Here is an 18117-nt window from a genome sequence, read left to right as displayed (position 1 = left end):
TTGTTGACCTCAGTGCTGTACAAAGAAGATGAAAGCAATGAGAAAAGATAATATCAGTAAGATGTATAGGGATTTTTCAGATATAAAAACGCCGACTCGTTAGGTGATGTTTTCTCAATAGAATGTAACAGAATATTATGCGGCGCAGTGGCTTCACTTTTATGACGTCATGAGCAATCCAGTTCTCTATTATAGATCAGTGGTTCGATCCTTATTTTACGTCATGCCGGTGTCGTGCAGTAGGTGGCAGTATGCGCCTTCCAGTAGATTTGCCAACCGACATTAAAAGGCTCAAATGTGTGTTCATTGATTGTGATGTGTGGCCAAGTATCCCTGCTGGTACATAGACTCGAACCTACGACCTTTGGGTTGCAAGTCCGACTCTCAAACCATTAGGCCACGACTGCCCACTGTCATACAGTTGCATGTTGCTGCTGAATGATGCCAGTCCACTCACATCACTGCTCTAGTCCTGCTGCTATTGACTGTGCTCCCTTCTTCTTCTTCCTCTCTTCTGTCTTGGTCAAGGTCTCAGCTGTAATCCACTCTTTTTCTGACTCCTAAGTACTTCCTGGCATACTGATCTAAGGGCCTCTTTTTTATTGGCTGTGTATTTTGTATTCTTCATGCAGTTCTCGTAGTACTTCAAACCTGTTCCTGATCTGCTCTGGTCTCGGAGTCCTTCAGAAGGCTGATGTTATATTTCACTCTTTTGTCTGACATGTATGGTCACCACCAGCTGATGCTCAGACACCACGTCTGCTCCTCTTCTAACCATTATGTTGAATAGCAAAGTCAAATTAAATAAAATTAGCCATATGATGATATCTCTCACATCAAACTCCAGCCACATATGTGTTTAGAGCTGTTTAAACGCTGCTTGATCTGTGCAGATTTCTCTCCTGATTCACACCAGAACACTGACTCACTGGAGGAAGAGTTATTATGGATTATGGACTCTTATGTATTTGAGTTAGAAATGTCTTAATGCTGGATTTGTTTCAGCTTTAGTCTTCTCCAGATGTTAACTGATGGACTGTGGGTTACTTGTGGATTATTGTGATGTTTTTATCAGCTGTTTGGACTCTCATTCTGACGGCACCCATTCACTGCAGAGCATCCATTGCTGAGACACTGATGCAGTGCTACATTTCTCCAAACCTGATGAAGAAACACACTCATCCTGATCTGGGATGGTCTGAGAGTAAGCCATCTTCAACAATTGTTCATGTTTTAAGGGATTTCATTAAGGTTGTAGAATTTAGGCATTGTCAATGAAACTGGAAAATGTTGTGCTCACATGTGGCTCAAATAACTGTTCTTGAGTAATTTCAGTCCTTTAATTGAGTACACTTTTATTTAATGCATTGAATAAAAACATAATTTATTTTTTCAAATGTTAATAATAATTACTGAATTATTTAGTACCTAGAAGAGCCCAATACTAGAGTATCATTCTTTTTTTTCTAAATGAATTATAATTATAACAGTATGAAAAGTATTAAACCATTAGCAATATCAATGCATAAACAGCTAAATAAATATGATGGTGTTTATCATAAATATCTCCAAAGGTTCATAAACATGTGTTTATTTTTATTATATATTATCCATTTCTGAGTGTCTATTGTTACACTGGATCAAACTTTTCACATGCCGTTGGTGTCTGTTGAGTGGTGTTTGTCTGGTGGAAGATGTTCCTATCAGGATGGACTCGCCATGTAATGTTGCATCCAGTGCTCGTTCCCTGATCTGAGAGGATCTGATTCATCTGGAGACAAGATTTCATTGGTGATTAGTGAACGAGATCAATCTACCAATATTCAGCTGTCAGTTATCCCAAACTAAACCTATTTAGAAACAGTTTTTTTAATTGAAATAAATGGTAACAAAAATTATATAAGTTACAGCATATATGCATATAGCATAACCATATAGCAGTGCTATATGGCTGTATATCAGCACAGCCGTAGGCACAAGTGCTGTAGGTAATCATATCTGTGCTGATATTCAGCAATATCGCACGGCTACAAGTGTGATATTGCGTTTATACAACAGTTCGACGGAACAAGTGTGTAAATGAATACAAATCAACAACGGAGTGTCTTTAGGTCATACTTACAAGGGAGGGGTCCTCAATACATGCAGATATGCTCACTGAATATACGTAAACCTAACAGACCACTCAAATACCAAGGGTTCACTCAACACAGGGGGAGTGCGCTTTTAGTTATTATGCCACCCGCAGTTGGAACCAGCTTCCTGAGGAGATCAGATGTGCTAAACACTAGCCTCATTTAAATCTAGACTCAATACACATCTGTTTACTGAATGAGCACCCTGCTACGTCCCAATGATTGAACTGTATTTTATGTATCCTCATCTTTTATTCTTTACTGTTTTAATTCAATTTAAATTGTTTTTTAAGGCGTTAAAAATACCTTGCTTTTATTTGTGTGATTATTTTATGATTATCCTTTTATGTAAAGCACTTTGAATTACAATTGTGTATGAAATGTGCTATATAAATAAACTTGCATTGCCTTCCCTATACAAACCCTCTTTTGTGCAGAACTACTTTCTCAGTTTGACAGTTTAACAGCTGAGCTCAAGATCCGTTACTAATTCAAGAACTATTTGCTCTGGAACAAATAATAGATTAATGAGAGCAAAGACTGCCCGTTTGATTTACCCCAAACTAATTATAGCTCATGTTTAACCACTACAGAGACATCAGAGCCAGCCGCAAATTCCAGAAGATCTGGCCGAGCTGAGGCTGCTCTCACGACTCACATCTCCAAAAACATCGAAGAAGATTTTCAAATAAACGTTATCTTTATTAACAAACCATATATTTGAAGTCTAAACTAGTACATTCTCGCCTAAAAAACTCTTAAAGCTACATTACGTGACACAAAAGTATTATTTTTAAATTATAGTGGATCTGGGCATCTGACATGACACTCGCTGTGAGAAATACGGCAGGAGTGATACAAACGGTGAAACGGTTGGAGTGCTGTTATCACTAGAATATCACACCGCTGGAAAAGGCTCTCAGCCAATCAGAGTCGAGGACCAAAAAATAACTGTTGTATATATACTGTATATATATATATATATATATATGTATGTAGTAAAATAAAAAAAAGAAATAAAAATAATTAAAAATCTCTTTCTATACTGTATATATAGTTCATAACAGTAAGCAAAATATATGTATACATGTTGTTATTGTCACGGGTTGCCAGGGGAAAGGGAGCTCGAAGAAGCACAAAGGAGGCAGATAGTCAAACGAACAGGGTCTTTAATTAATCTTCATGGGAACGTAGGAGAAAACAACCTATTTGCACGACGAAGACAGGACAAAGAAACTGAGGAAAGGCAGGCCTATAAATACTAAAATCAAATGATGGACTAATAGAATGATTAACAAATACAGGTGGAAACTAATTAACTAATCAAGCAACACAGGAAAACCAGGTCAAGGCAGGGAGAACAGAAACACAGAACAAACGGGACATGTCGCCTCCCTCCCAGAAGGCGCGGCCCGCGCCATAACAGTTCCAACGGGGGCGGATCAGGGAGTTCGGGGCGCCATGGCGGAGCATGCAGACTAGGAAGCCATGGTGGAGCAGGGGACACAGGAGGCCATGGTGAATCCTCCGTGACCTTAGCCGGGTCGGCCACCACGGCCACGGGCATATGCCCCCCCCCAAAAAAAATTTTCTTGGGGAAAATTAGGAATTCTGGCGGGCGCTCTGTAGGTGCAAGGCTGGTTAACTCGGGGGAATCAGGAGACGAAGGAGGGCTGGACGGGACCAGCGGAGACAAAGGAGAAATTTCTGGAGCGCATTCTGGGGTGAGGATAGGAGCTGAGATCTCTGGAGGCAGCGCCATATCCAGGAGTGCTGAGAGGCACGCTAGAGTGGACTAATAGGATGATTAACAAACACAGGTGGATACTAATGAACTAATCAAGCAACACAGGAAAACTAGGTCAAGGCAGGGAGAACAGAAACACAGAACATAAACGTGACAGTTATGGCTGCAACCACTATAGTATTTATGGTAGTGTAGTTGTCAGCCTCTCGTGCTTTATAAATGGCATAGCATTATCTCTGGAGAAATGGCGCATGCACGCTGAATAGATAACGCAAGATGGGTGGCTGCGATTTCTTTCTATGAGATAAATAATAATACGCACAGTTTTTATTTTTTATATTTGATGTAATACTTTTTAAATGTGTGATATTTCGTATAATCATGTTTTATTAAAATATTTAGTGCAGACAGCAATGATGGTTTGTGCCGGGGTTGGGAAACAGTTGTTGTAGCTGTTGCTATTTGTTTTATATTGTATTTATTGAAATGTGTACTTTTGTATGCATGTATGTTTATTAGATGTGTTGATGTTTTAAAAATGTTTTTGAATGTTATAGCACAGTAATGAGGCTGTTTTTCTGGCTCTGTTTTAGGAGCTGGCCTTTGTGAAGTTTAAGTCAGATGTAAACTATTGCACATCTGCACATGATGGGGGAGCTGAACCCTTCCAGTATCAACTTGCTACCAAATAATCCTATTTAAGTGTCTGTTTTAGAACTTTTGTTGAGTTGTTAATAAATGATGATTATAAGGACGATTGGGATGGAGGAATTGAATGATTTAATGCATGTCATAGATAGGCTTCTTTACACACACACATATATATGTGTGTGATGCAAAGTATAAAAATAAATTCAAAATATTAAAATATTCATCAAAAATAATAGCATGTTAATGATGTTCAAAGAACGCAGCCTCATCTCACCTTCTTCTCTATGGCCTCCATCACTGCAGATTCGTCCAGAGACCCAGATGATTTCACTGCCACTCTCACAATCTGTATTTTCCTATCTTCAGCTTTGAGAAACAAACACACACTTGATAAATTGTAATTAATAAATCATATAGAATGCCGATCATTGACTCTCTCTTTTTCTCTCACAAATAAAGCTTCTTTATTGGCACTGGTGTTTCCATAAAGAACCTTTAACATCCTTAGAACTACAAAAGGTTATTTTACTGTAGAAAAAGTTCTTAAGGTTTTTTAAATGTTCAGCACTCTAAGAAAACAATCATTCTGATCACTGAAAGGTTCTTTGAGAAACCCAAAATGGTTCGTTTATGGCTTCTGTGAGCTTTATTTAAAGAGAGTATTGGAGGAGAAACACAAGAGCTCACGGGTTTTGCAGTAGAAAGCCCGTGAAGTCATGCAGGCGTCGTCAGCCATCTGTCCTTCAGTCCCGGCACATGCACACTCTTCATTTCCATTCACGTTATCGGGCTGTCCGGACTGCCATGTCATAGAGGACCAGGACACGCTGGTCTGGTCCGACCACAGCCACATGTTCTTGGACAGGCCGATCCAGGCCTCCTGGACGCTATTTTCAGAAATGATAGCTGCGAGGGCCGTGTTCTCTGTGTCATCTGTAATGGTGGCCAGATCTGTGTAGAGCGTCCTGCAGTAAAGTTGAGCTTCACGCCACTTCATGCTCATCTGGATGTACTTAAACTTGTCTTCTATTTGGCTCTTGTCTGTAAGGAGTCAGATTTGTGGTCAGAACGGAGAAATGTTACGGTAAAAACTGATTTTTGAAACACATTTCGAACTTTGTTTCTCACAATTCTGAGAGGAAAAGTCAGAATTGTGAGATGTAAAAGAATTTAGACTCTTTCTTGCAATTCCGTGTTTATATTTCACAATTCTGAGTTAAATGTTTTAAAAATTAAAAAAGGAACTTTACTTTTAATCTCTTAATTTGGACTTTGTTTCTCTTAATTCTGAGTTTGCATCTTGTAATCCTGTTCTAATTGCGACTTTTCATTCACATTTCTCACTTTTTTTTGTTTATATCTCACTGTTCAGACTTTGTTTCTTGAAATTCTGAAAAGAAAACTCAAAATTGTAAGATATAAACTCAGTATTCTGACTTTCTCACAATTCTGAGATTTTTGCCCGTCACGTAATTGTAGATGGTAACCGTGACTTTTTATCTCACAATTCTGAAAAAGGCTCAATTACCTTTTTTTAATTTTTTATCCTATGGTGGAAACATGCTTCGATGTGATCCTGGTTAACGGCTGAATTAAACAAAGCATCTAATCGCCTCTGCTGGATTGCTTGCTTTGAATAAAAGCGTCTGCAAAATGTTTTGTGAGAATTGACAAGCTACTAATTCACATTTGCATGAACTTTCTGCCATTTGTTTGCATGAGATTTTAAGATTAATGTAAGGAAAAACAGACACATAATCATAGATATGACTTTTCAATATACAAGCCTTGCTTTAAAAATGCTTTGACTGATTTTTTGTTTTTTAATCACTTGAAGCATAAACAAACCGAAAACTTGCACTTAATCAAGATTTTCTGTGAAAACAGTGTTAATATCTAATGCAGTTTTGCTTATCCGGTTAATGCATGTTGTTTTACGAATGTTTTCACTGGAAAACAAGATTTAAAAAAGGTTATGTGTACAAATGTGAATTTTATGAGCAAATCTAAAAGATCTGTGAGAGTAAAACCTCACAGAAAATTCCCAGGCATCAAGATTATAAGTGCTGTATAATGTCTTACCAGTTTGGCAAAAGAAGTACTTTTCTTCAAGACAGTTTATATCACCCCACCGTTGGTCTTTGTTTATAAACGCGCAGGCCTCATGTGTGCGGTACGTGTCCGGCTCCCCGGTTTCCCACTTTGTGTAGCTGATCACCGTGTTTTTATACGACCAACGCCAGGTGAGCACGCCATTGTAGAAGCCGATCCAGGCGAACGATTGAAAGTTCACAGCGTTTGCGGCCTCCTTTAGTTTGGCTCTGTCTTCATCGCTCTGAACCGTCGCCAGATCAATGTGTTTCTCCTTGCAATGCGATTGCGCTGCTGGCCAGGTCTTCGGCTCTTTGATCAGGACGAATCGATACGGGACGCACGAAGCCTTCGACAGGATTCCTATTAGGGCTGTGCGATATAGAAAAAAAAATACTATCAATTTTGTAATTTCAATTTTGATAACGATTTTGACGCCATTTTTTTAGACACACAAACTTTACATTCATAAACGCAATGCTCTGCTTGGCCATATATCTGAAGTAGTTGCATGGTTTTCACGGGTTTTATAAACCCATTTCCTCCATTCCAGTTTTGATACAACAGCAAAAAAACTACTATCCTAACTATCAAGCATTAGTAAATAGAAAATGCTGCATAATCTTTGCTGTATAAATTAAATACAGATTAATCCTTATTAATTCTACAAAAGTGATTCAGCGAAGAGCAGTGAGGCTGTTTCTCTTTGTCTTTTGTTGTTTGATTAACATTGACACAGACAGCAGAAGTACAGTAATAGGCTGCTGTCACTTTAAAACCAAATTCATGGATCCAACATACTGATACACTTGCATTTTCTTTCTCAAGTCATGAATGTAAAAAGATGTGAAAGAGGACTCATTCAGTCTGAGAGGCGGCTGGTTTTGTGTGTGTCTCAGACAGTACGCCAGCTTTCTTCCATGTCAGAATGGTAAACCTGCTCTCGGGTGCATTTCCCAAAGGCATAGTTAACCAACTATGGTTGCAAGTTTCGTCATTATCAGCATAGTTCAATTAGTTGAAACCCTTTTTCCAAGAAACTTTTGCAAACAGCATCACAAGGTTGTGTTGGAACGACAGCTCTCAGCCTGTGGTTAGAAGCATAGTTTCTTGTCTTTATGACATGTGGACTTTATAAATCCTCAGCTTGAGCAAAATAAGCAAGCTGACATTCAGTACAATCTATGAAAAAAAAAATCTGCCATTAAAGTTCTTACTCTATCACCTGCATGACTAGGGTTGGGTATTGTTTGAATTTTATCGATTCCGATTCTTTTCGATTCCCAGTTTCGATTCCAATGTGATAAATAATGTTATCAAACCTTTATCTTGTGTCTCTTTTTTTGCAAACCATTTATTGGAGCTGAATACCATGAACAAAATTCAACAGGCTACATAAAAACTGGACTCTTTAAGAGCTGTTTGTGTGCCAAATAGAGCTGCATGATTCTGGATAACTTGAGTTTTTTCCCCCCAATGGAAGTTGTGGTTCTCTCATGATTCTGAAGAAAAAACATTAAACAACTAAACAAAATCACATGTAATTTATGAATGAATGATTCAATGACTCACTCAAGATGTACTTGATTCATTACTGGATGAATCAGCGTTCTTGAACGAACCTCTTGTATGATTCAAAGACAAATACATTTTAACAGCCCCTTTTCGCCACCTACTGGCGTAACAATGTAATCATAAATCTTAATTTGAAGTGTCACATGACTTTCAAAAGGTGATTTACTCTATTTTAATCGTTACCATACACATCGTACACACAGTTTATATCTGAACTATAAACTTTTATCCCAGTACTTCTGTGATTTGAATATTTGTAACACAGAAATAATGATACTGTGTGACTGAAAAGACTGTGAAGCTGTTTCATTCATGACAGACAGCTGCTCTCTTTAGGTCAGCGGCAGCGTGAACGCAGATTTAAATGTTCAAATCACACTGATGTGATCGTACGCTGCACGGACGAACCAAGTGATCACAGCATTGATCAAGGTTGAGGAATGAAACAGACGAATCATTGTAATTTAGGAATAGAATCACGTCTGTGTTTGAATCGTGTTGGCGATCTTCAACGATCTATTAAATTAAAGAGCTTTGTCATGTTGGTGGTGACACCTCTCTTGCAACATGTTTAGCTATCACAGATTTTATACTTAGCTCTTTTGGCTTTACTGATCGCAAATGTAGCCAAACTTTGGAGCGCTTAGATTAGCGAGCAAGGTCCTGGCAGATCGCTAGGTCCGGTCCTCACAGATGAAAAGAAAAGCACATAGCAATCGATAGGCGGAATGGAAATTTTAATTTGACAACAAGTATCCGATTCCTGACCTTAAGTATCTGATTCTGGAATCAACCCTGTGCATGACATCATTAACCAACGTGGTTGAAAAACAATTAGCGACAATATCGTTTCGGAAAACAGTCGTGACTAGCTAGTTGATTTCTTTAACGATGCATCGTACCGTGCTAGTTAAGCAGCAGGTTGCAGGAAACACACCCCAGTTCGGTTCTCTTCCTGTTATAGATTTAGGCGTGCCGCATTCTGATTGGTTCTGCTTGAACTCAGAAATCACACTTTCAGCAGTTTAAAAGTCACGCATGCTCACATTGCGATATCATTATGATTTTGATTAATCGCACAGCCCTACATTTTCTGCTGCAGGAAAATCAACAGTGGTAAGTTGCTCTAAACCTCTGATCTGACATCAGTTTCATTCACTGACACTCACCGAGCAAAACAACGAGTTGAATCTTGTTCTGCATCATCTCGTCTTCACAGGTTTGTTCACTGAAAGAAATTACAAGAATACAACTTGTCGGTTAGTTTTCTGCACTGGCTTTTCTATAGTCAAGTTTTTTAGATACTTTCAGGCATCGTTCATACATTTCATTTGCTCACATCTTCATAAAGATTGTGACGGAATTCACCAGTTTTAACAGCAAAGTATTTTAATGGTCAAGTACAATGTAAACAAATGTGATCAGTAAACATGATCAACAAATGTTTTTCCCGTTACTTTTACTCATCAGATTAATTTAATCAGTTTCAGTCATACAAGATTCAGCTTAATTTTTAAGTCAGTTTAATATTAAGTTAAAATAACTTGTACAGCTAGTTTTTTTATACTTAAGATTATAGCAACTGAACTTAAGTTTCTAAGTTTAAGTAGATGAATTTTTTTTTAACAATGATAGAAAAATCACACTGGTGAATATGAACATAAAGGCTTTTTTCATGTCATTCTGCAATGCCTGTTTGTTTTCATCTAAATTTGAATTCAACATCTTATATTGATAATATAAAGAAACAGTATTGGAAAAAGTACAATGTCGAAATGCCGAAAAATAGTGCTTTCATACCTTCAGATAAAAGTATGCTGCAAAAAATAAAAAATAAAAATTACCTGCTCTGAACGGACTGAAGGTTGATCTTTTCACCAGTATATTAAGTTTCTTCTCTCAACATATTCCCTTTACTATCTACCGAACTCTTTATACATGACGTTATGCAAAACCTTTTGTGTAGTACTGTATGTACAACACTAAGACTGATTACTGATTTGCATTGTGATTTTGCTGCAGTATGAGGCTTTTTATTCAAATAGCATCAGAGAGCATGACAATAGATCACAGAAGTGTTTTTTCACAACTATAAAACACAAATGAATGTATTTATTAACCTGTATTTAACAAATATAGGCAAAATGAGACACAATACAACAAAATTTTGCATGATGCTTAACCCAATAACATTTGCATTCAAATAAACCATTTAAAATGACCTTATATGACCAATATGAATCCACATTTACCAGTAAAAATCATTGAACTGATATGAAACCTGTGCCATCAAACATGAGGATCTGGAGAGGGTTATAGGTGAAGTTACTCCATGCATCACAATCTAATTCAGTCCATTACAATAGTTTGTTCTAGGGCTGCCCCTGAAAAAAAAGATTTTTCTAGTTGACTAGTAGTCGACTAAACGTGCGATTAGTCATTTATATTAATTTAATTAATTAGATAAAGTGCACACATAAAGCTTATAGCAAACCACTAGTAAAAGCAATGACTATGAATGTGTTGAAAAAAATAGCAAGGAGGTAATTTAATTATTTATTAATAAGCTAGTGTTTTCTGAAGTGGATGCTGGCTCGCCATCTCCTCAGTACAGTGACGTGCCTTCAGAGAGACATTATAAACAAGTATTTCTTTTCAACTTGAATTGGTTCATTTTAAAGTAGACATTTCAAGCTTTCTGTAGATATACTTCTCATGTCTGTGAGGCAAGTAGCCTATATGCTGAGTTTCGCTGTTTGAGTTTTGTGGTAGTATTGTATTACTCTTATCTGTATGAGCAAAAATTATGCTGTATTTTGTTTCCACTGTTATCAGGGGAAAATGGCAGTGATTGTGCCGGTGCCATGTCAACAGCGAACGTTTGGATATCCTGCCCGATACAGTGGGTATAGAAAAGAATCAGCCCCCTTTAAGATAATCACATGTTGTTGCTTTGCAGCCTGAAATGAAGACGGATGCAGTTTTTGTTTTATCCAGCTGTATTTACTCAGTGCAACTTATAACATCCAAGTGAAAGATAAAACACCAACATGTCAGAATCACTGAGTTGGAAAAAGGATCACCCCCTCCTAAAAATGACTTGTAAGCTCAATCAGGTGTAGCTCATCACCTTCTCAATGGCACACAAGACCCTTTGACTGTCGTCTGTGATCATTTTGATCAGCTCAGCATGAAAAGAGCTTTCTTGGAGCATTTCAGTCCTTGCTAGAGCAACTGAAGCAAATAATTAACTATGGGTGGCAAGGCACTGTCAAAAGATCTCTGGATTAAGTTGTGGACAGGCGCAAGTAAGGAGATGCAGACAAAAACATTTCAAAGGCTTTATCAATGCCTTGAAGCACAGTGTCTATTATATGCACAAAGTCTATTGTTAAGAAGTGGAAGGTATTTGATACAACACAGACCCTCCCTGGATCAGGACATCGCTCCAAACTGGATGAAAGAGCCGGAGGAAACTGTTCAGAGAGGCGACCGAGAGCTACAGCAACTCTGAAGCAGCTGCAGGAGTTTATGACAAAGAGTGGTCATTGTGTGCATGAGACAACAATATCACAAATTCCACTCTCCAAAAAGCCACTCCTCAAAAGAGGCCAAATGCAATCAGACTGAGCTTTGCCAAAACGCACCTCGAAGATTCTGAGGCAGATGAGACTTAAACTGAATTATTTGGCCTTGACACCAAATGATTTGTCTGGTGGAAATCCAGTAGAGCTCAGCATCCAGATAACAGCATTCCTCCAGTAAAGCATGGAGCTGGTGATGTCCTGTTCTGAGGTGTTTCTCTGCAGCACTGGAGGATTGGAGCACTCGTCAGGATAGAAGGAGAAATGGACGGGGCAAAATATCGTCAAATTCTTGAGGAAAATCTGCTGCCCTCTGCCAGAATGCTGTCAATGGGAAGAAGGTTTACCTTCCAAAATGAAAATGACCCAAAGCACACAGCAGAACTGAGCACACAGTGGCTGAAGGTGAAAAAGGTGAATGTCCTTGCATGACCTCGTCAGAGCCCAGACTGAAAATCTGTGGAGTGACTTGAAGACTGCAGTCCACAAACTTGAGCAGTTCTGCAAAGAAGAGTGGGCAAATATTGCAAAGTCTAGATGTGCTTAGAGAGTAGAAACAAATCCCAACAGACTAAAGGCTGAAATTAAAGCACAAAGTGGTTCAACAAAATACTGACGATTTGTGATGAAAATTTGATGATTTTAGAGGGGGGGTGATTCTTTTCTATACCTACTGTATATTGTAATTAACTCAAGACCAGCCTTTAATGATCTGTCCATCACGGACAGTTTTCTTTTTCTTGTGACTAACAGACTAACGTTTAGTCAACTGTTAGGGGGACAGCCCTAGTTTGTTCACAACTACCATTCGACTAAAGATGATGAGATTACAGGTTATACTCTAACCACAGTCGAGTTGTTTAGAGTTGCGTACAAGACACATTTCCATCAGAATAGCCATTTCTAAATGACTTCAGCTGACAGATGGTGTAGCTACAGCATCTGACTGATCATATTAATTAGTCAAATGAACCCTGATCTCTTGGGAAAAAAACATGTTATATTGGTTTGCTCTCCCAGTCTAGACAAATTGGTCTGGTTTTATTGGTTTAGCGGGGTTTCTAGTCATTTATCTTTAGGTGAAAGTGTTCTGTCTGTTATCTTTAGGTGAAAGTGTTCCCCACCCACAATCTACTGCAAGCCCTCATTCAGATCTGCCTCTATTGTTGAGAGCCACGCCCACAGCTTAACATCCAATCAAGAACAGATGGATAGAATTAAGTCTTCACCTTGCTTTTTTTAATCCGTTACACTTAGATGTTATTCACAATACGGAGACATGAAACTTCCATTTCATCACAACTTTAAGAAAAAATATAGTCTGTTTGGAGTATATTGTCATTTAAATCCACAAGCACATTCCCTCCGGTTTTTCCATGAGAAGTGAAGCACTACATGCACTCACATACATTTATTTGTCTATCTTTTGTAAAAATGTTTTATTTTTGTAGACACCAGTGATGCCATATGTTGAGTTCATATCCACCTCAAACCATCCCATTGACTTTGCATGAGCACTTGAGGCTCATTTCCCTGCACTTTTGCATGAGAGAGGAGTTTTATTTGCGTATCATTTATCTCCATTATACAAATAAGAACCTAATGAAGGTGAAGATGACAACATATTTGTTTGATTGAGTCATATGGATGTCACTGACATATGGGGCAGTCGTGGCCCAATGGTAAGAGCAGGGGTAGGCAAGTTCAGGCCTACAGAGCCGCTGTCCTGCCGAGTTCAGCGCCAACCCTAATCAGACACACCTGAACAAGCTAATCACTGTCTTCAGGATCACTAAGGCTACAGGCAGGTGAGGGTTTTTTTCAGGGCTGGAGCTAAATTCTGGAGCACACATGGATGTTATGGGGTAGTAGGTGGGGATGCCATGAAAAGAAATGGTGTAAGGGCCAAACCCTTAATCTTTGTAAAGGTGACATATTTAGTTGACATGCATAAGTACATGTAGACTTAACAAGGACACTGTAGAATATGTATTTTATTTTAGTTGGAAGTAGATGCCATCTTAAAGATTTTAAGGTAATAATGCCATTTTGTGGAAAAACAAATTATTCAAAGCTCTTGTTTTATATCAAAACGGGAAGGGTCTTTAATACACATATTTTAGAAGTTGTAATTCTGTATGATATATATATATATAAATCACACCAATCAAAATGGTACTCTTAGCCAGTACTGGCCCGAGTCTGGGTACTGAAACTGAGCCGACACCACCGGCATTGGGCCACTCGTCGGTATGCTTGAGGCCCAATGACGGTGGTGTTGACTCAGTTTCAATTCTTGTCGGCGTGATTGTGGCCGATTCTGGGGCGTCATTCATCCCATGTCCATGCCGACTCTGGCAACCGCAGCCGGGCCAAGTTATTTTATCCGGCCTGCCAGATCTGGGCCATTATCGGGCCAAACCGTTTTGGCTACCTGGCGTGCCTCTCTAGGAGCGAACTTGCCTACCCATGGGTTAGAGAGTCGCGGGTTCGAGTCTCAGTACTGGCAGGAATTGTAGGTGGGGGGAGTGATCCATAAAACGCTTCCTCCAGTAGAAAAGCTTGTAAACGGTGATTGATCTCACATTTCTCTCCTGATTCAGACCAGATTAATTTTTTTCTGAAGATTTGAAGAATTACTGAAAGGGGTTGGATAGCCTAGATCGAATATAGATATCTTGATGAAATATACAGTGCAGCTCTTGACTAGTTATTCACTAAAGTAGAGTGAAACCTAAAGCTGAAGTCTTAGTGTGTCCCGCAGAGGGCTTCCTAAATTATCTGTGGTCTTTACCGAATCAATCCCAAAGCATTCTGACCAAATGTCCTCTTTTAGCCTCTATTCATTATGTTCCATTAATAACTATGAATGGCTCCTGGGAACTGTGTTTACTGAGGATTCAAACCACAGGGATGCCTGTATGTTTCATGTAGATACAGTTGCTGAATAGTAGTGTCGTGAACTGTAAAAAAGTACATGTCAGTATGAACTCCCAACAATGGCTAGACATGCTCCTGATGAGATGGCGGATGGTGTCCTGGAGGATCTCCAGCCAGACCTGGATCAGAGAATCAGTGAGCTCCTGAACCGTCTGTGGTGCTACTTGGCCTACGCACTCTGTCCATATGAAGCCGGGCATTGTCCTGCACCAGGAGGAACCCACGGCCCATTGCACCAGCGTAAGCTCTGACAGCGGCTCTGAGGATTTCATCCCAGTACCTAACAGCAGTAAGGGTGCCGTCAAAGGATATTCCTTCCCAGACCATCAAACCGGCATGCTGGATAATGTTGCAGACAGCATAACATTCTCCACGGCATCTCCAGAATCTATCATGCCACATGTGCTCAGTGTGAACCTGCTCTCATCTGTGAAGAGAATGGGGAGCCAATGGAGGACCTGCTAATTCTGGTGTTTTCTGGCAAATGCTGAATGCTGAAATGGGCTGTGAGACCATTCTGTTTTGGGCGGTTGTCTTGCTGTTGCCTCTCCAGTGCACCTGCTGTCACTTTCATTTGCACCAAAGCAGGAGAAATTGATTCACAATCACTTCTGCTTCCTAACTGGACAAATTTATATCTATCTATTGTACCTCTACATTTGGACTGGACTGAAGCTTCTCCCAGTCATGTGTTGGATGATTTCCCATGTAAATCACTCCCTTCTTCCTCCGATTTTGTCTGCATTTATGTAAAAACACATTTGATGCACCTCATTAGCCGAGCAAATCTTTACACCATGAATTTCTATCGTCTGCTGTTAATGACTAGCGAAGATGCTGATTTAAATGTGCAAATGAGAATGGGTGTGCATTCACTCCTCAGTCATGCCATATTTCAAATCAAATTTAGTCACTTCAATTTATTAGCAGAGGACGAGAGGAGCTCACGAACCCAATCTAACCTCAACAGTGATGGAACAAAGACTGATTCACATTGTTTTGTTTTCAGGTGAGTGTGTTTTGTTTGTATGTATGTTTTATAGAATATGAGAAGTAATATTAGTAAAGTATTCCTGTGTATTTTGGCTGTCTATAATATATATATAACAACAATAAAATATAGTGCATCTCTGTAGGACCTACATTTTTCACATGTCATTTGGATTGAATTTTCTGTCTCCATTAAGTCACATCTTATGCTTGATAAATATTTTTGCTTTTAGCAAATTAGTGGATCGTTTGTAATGAATATTTCCCCCACTCAATTTCTTCGAAACAGGGTTTCTCTCAGTCATTCTGTGCGACTCACATGATTATGTTCTGATCCAAGAGTATAAAGCATGGAACGAGGCTCAAGATTTCTGTCGAAAGAACTACATTGACTTGGCGACTGTCCAGACTGATGAAGAGTGGAGCGAATTAAACAAGTTAAGAGCTAAATATCGATCTAACACTTGGATCGGACTCTATGATGATGTGAACAGCTGGCGCTGGTCTTTTCGAGACGAACGCCTCACATATGTGAATTGGGATATGAATGAGCCAAATAATTATAGAGGAAACCAATATTGTGTAATGCTTCATTCAGATGGATACTGGCATGATGAAGACTGCGATCTTAAATGTGTCATCATTTGTCAAAATGGTAAGATTCATATACTTCTACACACACTATGCTTTTATTACCCTATTGTTCTGAATATAAGACGACCCTGATTATAAGACGGCCGCCTATTTCAAGATGTACCTTTTGGAAAAAGGCTTTTTGAAGACCAAATCTTGTCTTATCTTGACCTAATTACTAAAAAATGTAAAACATTGTCCAGTTACGTTATTTATTGGTAATTTCATAATTTACCGCATTGCATGCTTGTAATTTATTTTGAGCTTTATTTATAATGAAGTGGACTATAGAGCGCGAGCCGCCACATATAGTGTTTGCAATTGAAGAGAATTGAGCACAATATAACAGCTGACAGGAGAGGAAAGTTCATTTTTCTGAGGTGAGAGAGACAGTGACATATAGCCCGACAACATCTTATCTGACTGCATATACTGAATCAGGACAGCACGTTTTTCTCTGTGTCTGACAGAAGTGTCATTAGCAATAGCAGAAGCATTGTTTAATTTATTGTTATTTTTTTGCAGACCCTGAATATTAGACGACCCCATTTTTTTCAGATGCATTTCTTAGAAAAAAAAAGTATTATATTAAGAACAATCCAGTATAGAGAAATGGTGTATTGAGGAGAGTTGATGTAAAAAATGATTAACGCAATTAAGCTTAGCTACATTCAGCCTTCCGATAAATATTTACACCTGTTGCACCAACTAAAACTAGGATCATGCGCACGATGATGCACAGCCACGCCGCAATGATAGTTGAGAAACTTGGAAAAACATTTTTGCATGGCAGATTTATTCAAACATACAATCAAAATTTTAAAGAAAGATTAAGTAAACATTTAATATGTAATATAGTGCTCATATTTATAAAAATTAGTTTTTTTTTTCTAGCCGACTATCTAGTTTATGGTCATTAAATGTCTTTCCTGCCGTAGGCTAAATATGATGTTATGAAACATTATTTAAGCTGTTGATGTCTTTCTGCGGTTAAAACACTAAGTAGCTAATTAAACACTAAATAGCGATTACATGGGACATGATACATTTCAGTAAGTTGTTCTGCTTCTTTCAACATACCTTCTGATGTTCATTCATGTTTATTTCATATTAGAACGCATAGAAAAGAAGTAGAGATTATCAGAAAACCACATTTATTGTTTGTATTTTGTGATTAAAATTAACAATTTGAATGCTGATACTTTAAGCACAAATCTTATATTGATTATTTGAATGCAGACGCGCTACAAATGATGAATGGACTTAAAGACGTGAAATGTTATTTACAAGCATTTATACTGTCCCTGCGAGCAAGATGATGCATAGTACAGTTTCTGCTAATAGTCTAATCCCAGATATATGTCCACGTGTCATATTTTACTGCATAATTACATACAGAAATATATTTTGCGTTAGGTCAATATCCTCTGTCAACTGTGTGACACACCGATCTTGATTTGCTATTTGTAACGCTTATCCTGCCCAAAAAGTATTTCTCATTTAGAATCAGGAATGTGCATGCAAAGTTTCAACACACCGAACACATAGAAAGGTTTCGAAGGTTATTTTTGGTTGTTAGTTTTTTTGGTTCTCAATTACTAGACTGTTGTGGGCAATGGTCATTGAACCCTTTGCCAACAAAGTTAATCAATTATTCTGATGTTTCTCAGATCATGAGCCAGTACTAGCTACTGATGAAGAGATGTCCTGGAAACAAGCCCAGAGTTTCTGTAGAGTAAACTTCACAGACTTATACACGGTCAGGGACGAG

The sequence above is a fragment of the Sinocyclocheilus grahami genome, unplaced genomic scaffold (genome assembly GCF_001515645.1).
Source record: "Sinocyclocheilus grahami isolate Dianchi unplaced genomic scaffold, SAMN03320097.WGS_v1.1 scaffold1788.1, whole genome shotgun sequence".
Classification (NCBI taxonomy): Eukaryota; Metazoa; Chordata; class Actinopteri; order Cypriniformes; family Cyprinidae; genus Sinocyclocheilus; species Sinocyclocheilus grahami.
This window is presented reverse-complemented; position numbering follows the sequence as displayed.